This window comes from Microtus ochrogaster, chromosome 4 (genome assembly GCF_000317375.1).
Source record: "Microtus ochrogaster isolate Prairie Vole_2 chromosome 4, MicOch1.0, whole genome shotgun sequence".
NCBI classification, from domain to species: Eukaryota; Metazoa; Chordata; class Mammalia; order Rodentia; family Cricetidae; genus Microtus; species Microtus ochrogaster.
Genome location: NC_022011.1, coordinates 69623741 through 69633587, shown reverse-complemented (window position 1 = coordinate 69633587; position 9847 = coordinate 69623741). Strand labels below are relative to the sequence as shown.

The following is a 9847-nucleotide window of genomic DNA, read 5'->3' as shown; positions in this document are numbered from 1 at the left end:
ATAACAGCTGACTTACAGGAAAGAGAGCTCTCCTTATGCAGAAATGAAATGCTTTCGAATTTATGCTCGGAAAAGGACTCACTGTGCTTTGCAAATTCCTGGGTAATTAAAAATAGTTTAGTCATTAACAATAAAAACAATAAATAAATTTAAAAAAACAATAAAATTAGTTTTTTATTTTTTATAGAAAGTTACATTATTCCAAAAGGTTAAATAATTTTCTTTATGTGAAAGTTTTAAGGAAGTTACATTAGATGTGTGAGAAATGATTAAAACAAAACAATTAATTTTTCTGATTATGCTAAACATATTAAATTTCTGTCAGTTTTCATAATTCTTGAAGCTGTGGCTACCAATACCAATGAGAAAAAGCCATTGACTTGAGCTTTTCCGTCCCACCCTTTCTTGTTATTTATTTTTATTAATAATTTAAATATTTCCTTTTTTCCCTTTCTTCCCTTTAATCTTCTCGTATATGTACTCTTCTTATATTCTTACGTTGTTCTCTATCAAACCCATGTATCTTTTTAATTTTGTGATATATCACAATATAATATTCATTATATATATATATATGTAAAACAAAATATATGAATACAACCTGCTCAATCTATATAATGTCATTTGTCTTATAGGATTTCAGCATTGACCACTTAGTGTTGGATAACCAGTTGTCGGCTTTTGACTGTGGAAGACCATTTCTCCCACTCTGAGCATTCTTGAGTCGCTAGTGTATTTTTGTCTAGAGCGGGGACAGCTGGATTTCCATCTCCATGCCATCATGTATGTTGGGCTCCTTCTTGTTTTGGTAGCTCTGTTGATGAGATATCATCACCATAGCTTCAATATCATTTCCAGGAGACACAGGTTCACAGATGACTTCCCACTCCTCTGGCTCTTACTGCCTTTCGGGACTTCTTCCCCCTGCCCCTTCTTCAAATGTACCCTGAGACAGGGGTACAGGCTCCGAATTGGTTGGGTCTGGATACCACATGATTACATCACTGTATTTTTATCAGTTGTGGTTTTCTTTTATTGTCTACATTGATTGCAGAGAGAAGTTTCTTTGATGAAGGGTGAGAGCTACTCTTACCTGTGAGTATAAGGGTAAGTATGTTTTTATTGAGCTCTACATTTTTTCTCTGCTGTCCTCTCTGACCTCCCCTCCTCTTCAATCCTCTCCCAAGGTCCCCATGCTTCCAATTTACTCAGAAGATCTTGTCTTTTTCTACTACCCATGTAGAGTCTCTTAGGGCCTTCATTATTGTCTAAGTTCCTGGGATTGCGATTTATGGGCTGGTTTTCTTTGATTTATGTTTAAAAACCCCTTATGAGTGAGTACATGTGATAATTGTCTTTCTGGGTCTGTACTACTTCACTCAAAATGATGTTTTCTAGCTCCATCCAATTGCCTGCAAAATTCAAGATGTTTTCTGCTGTGTAAGTACTCCATTGTGTAGATGTACCACATTTTCCTTATCCATTCTTAGGTCAAAGGGCATCTAGTATTTAGAGTGCAGTTAAGAATAATGTAGGTTTAGTAATCTGAAGACTGTAGGTTCTCCACCAAGATCCATGACCTCACTAGCTCCTTATGGTTGTCTAGACTTCCATTACTGGAACTGATATTCCTTTTGTGGAGCAGGCCTTAAGTCCACTAAAATATAAATACCACTATTGTCTCTTCGAGCTAAAAACATGCTCTGCTGGTCATTGTTGAAGTTCATGACAGCATCGTACTAGTTGCTTGCATGACATCTGCCCCATTGTTTCTTATAAAGAAATACGAACACTGATGGAATGGCTGAATTTGGATTGATTGTCAAAGAAAGTGTGATGTATGGGATGTTTTGTCTTTGGCAGCCTTGAGTCAAATTTAGAAACCTTTAGGATCAGATGTCTCACCAACAGTCACCGAGTGGCCTTGAGGGAATCTTATGCCAAACTGCTTTGTTATTTTTGCCCACTGTCAAGGTCAGTGAAGTGAAAGTCACTTAGTGGCTATTTTAGAAAAAGACAATGGAAGTAGAAAGAGATAGCGTTGGGGATTGTGTTTTGGCTAGATGAGAAGCTTTGGGGGTGGGGTCTCTCGGTTATATGGTGGTGCTGCTTAGGTTCTGATTGTCACTCGAAGAGGCTATTGTCTTCTAAGAGAGTGAAAAGAGAGAGTTGGGGAAGAAAAGCATTTTATCTGCTTTTTATTTGGCTGCAAGGGCGCTCAAAGTTAACTTTGGGGTTCAAATATGACAGCGAGATTCTGCTAGGCTGCTTCTTTATTCACTCTTATTGTGACTTTAAAGTGTGATTATATTCACACTCTCCCACCATCCTCCTTTATTCCTCTCCCACCCTTGCTGACTCTTGTATCCCCAGCTGTTCCCCTTTTGCCACTGGAATGGGAGAGCTAGGAAGACATCCAGAGAAAGAAACAGAGAAAGGGAGCTTAAAGCAACCCATATGTACTTCTCTCAGGCTGTGGGTATTTAATACTCAAATTGTTCAGAGTCATAATATTCAACCAATTCAGAGCATATTGCCAGGGCAATACAACTCATCTCTGATACAGCAGAGCAATGAAGATTGGCCAAATTTAATGCTTTTGGGTGTGATTCTTCTGTGAAATGTGATCACGGAATAGCTTTTTCCTTCTCTTCCTCTCCACTAGCTTCCTTCCTTCCCATTTTGTCTTGTCCCACGTACAACTTCTTTTCTTGAGGGAGTGCTATGTAATTTTAGCATTCGGTTTCTGAGAAATTTCAGGATTGTAATTATGGTGTTCCTTGCTTGCTTTTCATATTGTAGGGACTAGATGCAAGATAGAATGCTATTGAGAAGACAATTCACGCTATCAAAAGTTTTGTAAGAACTAGAACACCATTGATACAATTTCTGAAATGATTTTTCAAGGAAATAATTTCAGTGAATTCTTAAGTGGTATAGAATTTCTCTACTATGTTTTTCTTCTTTTACATTTTACATTTTAAAATTTTGTTACTTATTTATTTATCATGTATGTGTGTATGCTTGCGTGCACGCTCACTACAGTGCACATGTGGTAACCATAAGTGATTTCCAGGAATCAGTTAACTCCTCCCATTCTGTGGGCTTCAACAATCAAATCCAGGTCATCAGCCTTGGTGACCAACAAGCACCTTTATCTGCTGAGCCACCTCACTGTCCTTCTCCTATGTTCTGAATAAGACAGTGTTTCTCTATTCCATGACTTTAGTTCTAGAGGATTTTCAAACTATTTGTTTCGATTAAGAAATGAAGACTCTATTTCAGGTCCAAAGATATTTGTACAATAAGATTGAAGTATGTGTATAGGAGGTCAGTCTATTGCATCACATTGCTTAGCTTTTCAGCATTCCCTCATGATCCTAGTCCTTACCTTCTTAAAAATAAATTTCCTTTTATTGTCAGCTTTATTTAAAGCCTCTCTATGTTCCAGCAATAATACAGTACAAGTTTTAGTGGAAGATCTAAGCAGGCTAAAATATGTAAAACAAGTATCCGAGGCAATTGAGCATTGAACTCTGCTCCTTCAGCCCCATTTACTAAGCTCACTCATGCTAATGTGTGCTTGGTTTCCTCTCATGACAACATGAGATCATCTACGAAGCATTCATCATGAGAGATACATATGAGTGAGCTCAGAAGTTTGGTTAGAGCAGAGAAGGACACTCACAGCCTGAGAATCCCATGAGAAGCAGAGAAGATGGGTAAGGACCGACAATTGCTGGGAAGACAGTACTGCTAAGCCTCTAACTGAGGACCTTTGTAACTTCATGTTCATGGCCTGACTTGAATGTTTACCAAAACTTCTTTAAAAGTCATTCCCTCATAGACCAAATGAGATAAAACATATCTTCATGAAAATGGGCTAGAGGCGCCTTCAGGGATTCCTCGCCTATCCTGAGAGTCTGCACGTGCATGAAATTGCACCCTGAAAACCACCATGCTTCTCACAGACTCTGAGGCTTTTCCTATAAAGCACCAAAAATAAACTTTCATAAGTCCTTCAACAAGCCAAGTCTTGATGACCCTGAGTCAAAGGGTAAACAGATTTCTACAGGCAAGGATTAATATTTAAATTCCCCCTCATACAATTCATTGAGAATCTGAATTGCCCTTCTGCTCAGTTCCTTTGAAAACTTAGTTTGTATTTTTGATGTGCCTACATTATGTCCCTTGCACATGTAAGTCAGTAAAGGCATGTGGAAAATCTCTGGCTTGGTTTTATTTTGAAGAAAAATGCTCAGGTTCATCAACATACAGTTCTGTAGGGGTATCCTGACATGCCACGATACCCAGACTTTCAGTTTTCTACAACTAACCACATTTTGTGAGTGTGGAAGAAGCAAGATTTGTTCAAAATGGCATCTTGTGTGATTTGAGTCTCCCTTGCATCATGTCTGTTCTGTGCCAATGAAGGTGAATGCTGAGGTCTTACTTCAAACTTATACAAGTGTATTTTGAAAAGGTATCCACATATTTTTTCTGACTTTTTTTCTAAATTATCAGAGAAAACATCAAACTTCTTGGAGAAGTTAAATGATATGTTACACATTTAATTTGTATAGGAGTTAACAGATCAAATGGCTAAATTAGCTAGAGACAAATGAATTTCTTCAAGGCATTTAATTTTTTTGTTGTTTCAGTGGACTGTTCCATTGAAGATATTTACAAATCAAGCTCATACCTTGTTTCAACAAAATTATGATGGACATGTGATGTGGGCTTTCTATTATTTGATGTTTTACAGAAACAGGGCAGTGGTACTTTGCCTTCATATAAATTCTGCAATTTTTGGGGAAAGTTCTTATGAAAGTCAGAGGAAACCTCAGAATGCGAATGAAGATAAAAGCAAGGCGATAATTTATAGTGAGATCGAGTTGCAGTGTGTCTCATCTAAGCACTCTGGGTGTAAAATATAGATGGCAAAGAGTTTCAATTTGTAAGTATACATAACAAGCAAATTAAATTAATGAGAGAATTAATTGAGAAGTACAAGTTTCAGAGACTAGTTGGTGTTGCACAACATGAGATAATCAGAGTAATTTTCAAGAAATTGTTACATAAAATTTGTCTCATATTACCCTGTGGTAAATTGCTACAATGGTGTATGATATATGCAGCTTATTAACAGTTTCATTAATTGCTATTAGAGAGAAGAAGCTATGAAAGCTGGTGTACCCAGGAACAAATGTTGAGGCAGATGGCTGAAATTAGTGAAACATGATCAGTTGCTGAACCAGTTTACCTAATTCGCTTTCTACATCAGAAGAGTTAAAATAAATGTGTCCTGTTGTCTTCTAGAAATTGAAATTTGGGAATGATCACATATATTTTTCAAAAATAACAAGATAGAGGGCAGAGAGCTGTGGGCTATGATTCATGACTATTAGTTGATTGTGGAGTTGGTGTCTGCGGAATGGATCAGAATGCGTGGGAAATCTTCCTGTGAGCGAAGAGCCAACTGTGCTGACATCTTCCTACTGCTTGCAGAGAAGAAGCTGAGGGCGGGAACAAATGCAAGTTGGCCATTGTCCATGAGATTTCCTTGTGCTACCAAATCATTCTGAGAGGGGCTGAAATGAATTTTTTTGCAATAATAATATTTTTCTTTTTTTTTAGTGAGATTCCAGAAAAATCCAATGTAAATGGGAAAGAGAGGCTAAAACTTTAAGTTTGCTTGATTGTATCTCTATAGTTTGACACTCGTACCCTTTTTGGGACAGACAGTCATCCCTGGTGGAGTAGTCCATAAGAAATGTGGTTGATATATTGGCAAAACCTAATGATATTTGTGAATTTTTGGTGGACATTTTCAAACTTGTGGTGTTCCATGATTGATGTCTGCTGAGATTTATATACTATTTTGTTTTGAATCTGGAAGGTCTCATGTTTTGAGTACTTAGTTTAGTCCCCAATTGGGAATGTGACTTTGCATGCATTTTTCTCCTGGTCTTTATTTAATTTTGGTATGTGTTACCTATCCAGAAAATTGTCCATTTCTTACACATTTTCAATTTTGTGGAGTAGAGGTTTTTGTAGTATGACCTAATGGTTTTTTGGATTTCCTTTAGTCTTAGTAACAGACTGATTTCTTTGGGGATTTCCATGGGACCACCTGGGTCAAAAACTCAGTTGAATGCAACTAAGTCCCACCATTGGAGGACACACCCACCTACAAGAGATGGCCAGCTGAGACTATGTATCCCCCATTTCTACGAGTCATCATTAGGGTCACCTTCACAGATTCAAAATGTCCCCCCCCCCGTTCCAGCCATCTCTCCATACTTTCTCTCTCCAATTAATCCCCTCAACTTGATCCCCCACTCCCATCCCATCTACCCCTAGTGAGCCTGTAAAATCTATTCTATTTCCCCCTACTAGGGAGACACTCATGGACTCCCTAGACCTCTTGTCTTTACCTAACCTGTCTGGGTTTATGGATTGTAGCTTTGTTATCATTTCCTTAATGGCTAGTGTCCCCTTATAAGTAAATATATACCATATATAACTTTCTATCTCTGGGTTACCTCACTCAGGACGAATTCCTTCTAGTTCCATTCATTTGCCTGCAAATTTCATGATGTCCTTTTGGAATAGCTGAGTAATACTCCATTGTGTAAATGTACATTTTCTTTGTACTTTGCTGTTGAGTGCCATCTAGGTTGCTTCTAGTTTCTGGCTACTATGAATAGAGATACAATGAACATGATTAAATAAATGTCCTTATGGTAGAATAGAATGTCCTTTGGGTATATGTGAAAGAGTGGTATAACTGGGGTTTAAGGTTTCTGATTCCCAACTTTTAGGGGAACTGCTGTATTGATTTCCATGATGGCTGTACAAGTTTGTACTCCTGCCAGCAATGGAGGAGTGTTCTCTTTGCTCCACATTCTAACCAGCAGGAGCTGTCATTTGTGCTATTGATAACAGTCATTCTGACAGGTATAAAATGAGCTTTCAAAGTAGTTTTTGTCTGTGTTTCCTTGATGGCTAAGGATATCGAATGTTTAAATATTTTTTTGTTGTTTGTGATTATTCTCTTGAGAATTCTGTTTAGATCTGTTCCCCATTTTTTTTTTTTTTTTTGATTTTTGAGACAGGGTTTCTCCGTAGCTTTTGGTTCCTGTCCTGGAACTAGCTCTTGTAAACCAGGCTGGCCTCGAACTCACAGAATCCACCTGCCCCTGCCTCCTGAGTGCTGGGATTAAAGGCGTGCGCCACCACCACCCGGCCTGTTCCCCATTTTTTAATTGGATTATTTGCCTTTTGACGTCTGGGTTCTTGAGTTCTTAATATGTTTTGGATATTAGTTCTTATATTAGTTCGGGTTTTATTGCTGTGAAGTGACACCATGAGCACAGCAATTCTTATCAAAGAAAAACATTTAATTGGGGGCTAGTTTACAGTTTCAGAGCCATTATCATCATGGCAGAAAATATGGCGGCATGCAGGCAAACATGGTGCTGGAGAGCTAGCTAAGAGCTACCTCTTGATCTGCAGGCAGCAGAAAGAAACTGTCACACACTGGGTTGAACTTGAACATCTGAGGTATCAAAGCCTTCCCACGCAGTGACAACCTTCCTCCAACAGGGCCACACCTACTAATAATGCCATTTCCTAGGGCCAAGCATTCAAACACATGAGTCTATGGTGCACCTTCTCTATTCAAACCATAACAGTTCTCTATCAGATGTGAAATTTTTAAAGTCTTTTCCCATTCTGTAGACTGCCACTTTGTCTGATTGATGGTATTCTTTACCTTACAGGGGCTTTTAGTTTCATGATGACCCATTTATTAAGCATTGATTTTAGTGTCTTTGCTACCAGCGTTCTGTACAGAAAGTCAGTCGTCTTTTGTGCCAATGAGTTCAAAGCTATTTCCCACTTTCTCTTCTATCAGGTTGAGTATATCTGGTTTAAGTCTAGGGCTTTGGTCTACTTGGATTTGAGTTTTGTACAGGGTAAAATATATGGACTTATCTGCGTTCTTCGACATGCAGACATCCAGTTAGAACAGCACCATTTATTGAAGATGCTTTCTTTTTTTTTTCTTTCATTGTGTATTTCTGACCTCTTTACCAAAACCAGCATCTATATGTTTATGGATTTACATCTGTGTCTTTAATTAGATTCCATTGATCAATGTGTCTGTTTTTATGCCAATACCATGAAGTTTTTATTACTTTAGCTCTGTAGTACGGCGGTAAGTCAGGGATGGTGCTACCTCTGGAAATTCTTTCATTGTACAGGACTGTTTTAACTATCCTGGGTTTTTATTTTTCCATATGAAGTTCAGAATTGTCCTTTCAAGATCTGTAAAGAATTGTGTTAAAATTTTGATGGGAATTGCATTGAATCAGTAGATTACTTTTGTAAAATGGCCCTTTTTACTATAGTAATTCTAGTGATCCATGAGCATTAGACATCTTTCCATCTTCTGATATCTTCTTAAATTTCTTTTTTCAAAGACTTGAAGTTTTTATCGTAAAGTCTTTCACTTTCTTGGTTAGAGTTACCCCAGGATATTCTATATGATTTGGGGATTATGAAAGGTATTGTCTCCCTGATTTCTTTCTCAGATTATTTATTCCCAGTGTTTTCATGTGTGGAATTAAGTCCGCTAGGTTGGAGTCTTCCTTCTGTAGGACAAAATTTGTAGATAGATATTGTTTCAATTTGACTTTATCACGGAATATCTTGTTTTCTCCATGTATGATGATTGAAAGCTTTGCTAGGTATAGTAGTCTGGGTTGGCATCCATAGTCTCGTAGAGTCTTCAAGACATCTGTCCAGGCCTTTCTGGATTTTTAGAATCTCCACTGAGAAGTCAGGTGTAGTCATAATAGATTTGCCTTTATATGTTACTCAACTTTTTCTCCTTGCAGTTTTTAGTAGTCTTTCTTTGTTCTGTATATCTAGCACTTTGATTATTATGTAGCGAGGGTACTTTCTTTTCTGGTCCCATCTATTAGGTGTTCTGTATGCTTCTTGTACCTCTATAGGTGATGCCTTTCTTTAGGTTCGGAAAATTTTATTCTCTGATAATGTCCTAGATTTCCTGGATGTTCTGTGTCAGGAGTCTTTTAAATTTAGCAATTTTTTGGCAGATGTGTCTATTTTTTTCTATTGTATCTTCAATTCCTGAGATTCTCTCTTCAATCTCTTAAAATTTGCTTGTGAAGCTTGCCTCTGTAGTTACTGTTCAAGTTCCTACATTTTTCATTTCCAGAATTCTCTCAGTTTGTGTTTTCTTTATTGATCTATTTCTTATTTTCCTCCACTCATACTGCACTCCCTCCCTCTCACTCCCTCAATGGCAAGAGGCAGCTGCAGAGAAGCAGCAACTAAAGCCGCTTCACACTCAGGAGGAAACAGTGTGCCTCATCCTTGTCTTGGGTCTCCGGTCTCAGGTTTTGGGTCTTGGGTCTTGAGTCTCTGGTGTTCTACACAGTCAGAGAAAGTTCTCTAGGAACAAACTGTAGAGATGGTCCCTGAAAGGTTAGTCTTTATTGCTTCTATTTCTATTCTCAGTTACTGGAGAGTTCTAACCCTTTCCTTTAACTGTTTGTATTTTTATAGATTTCTTTAAAGAATTAGCTCATTTCCTCCAGTTGTTTGTGTTTTCCTGGATTTCTTTAAGGGATTTATTCATTTTATCGTTAATCTATCTCCCTCTATCTGCTTCATCTTTTCCTCCATTTATTCCTCTATCATCTTTGTAAAGTTGGTTTTATGGTCTTTTCCTTATACTTCAGCTGTACTGGAATATTCAGAACCTGCTGTTTTAAGATACCTGGCCTCTAGTGGAGACATATGGCCCTGGCTGTTG

At 37.8% G+C, this 9847-nt stretch overlaps 1 pseudogene; it reads right to left on the bottom strand.

The window, feature by feature from the left end:
- Window positions 1-9294: 9294 nt before the first annotated feature.
- On the bottom strand, window positions 9295-9525 carry LOC113456010 (annotated as a pseudogene).
- Window positions 9526-9847: the final 322 nt, after the last annotated feature.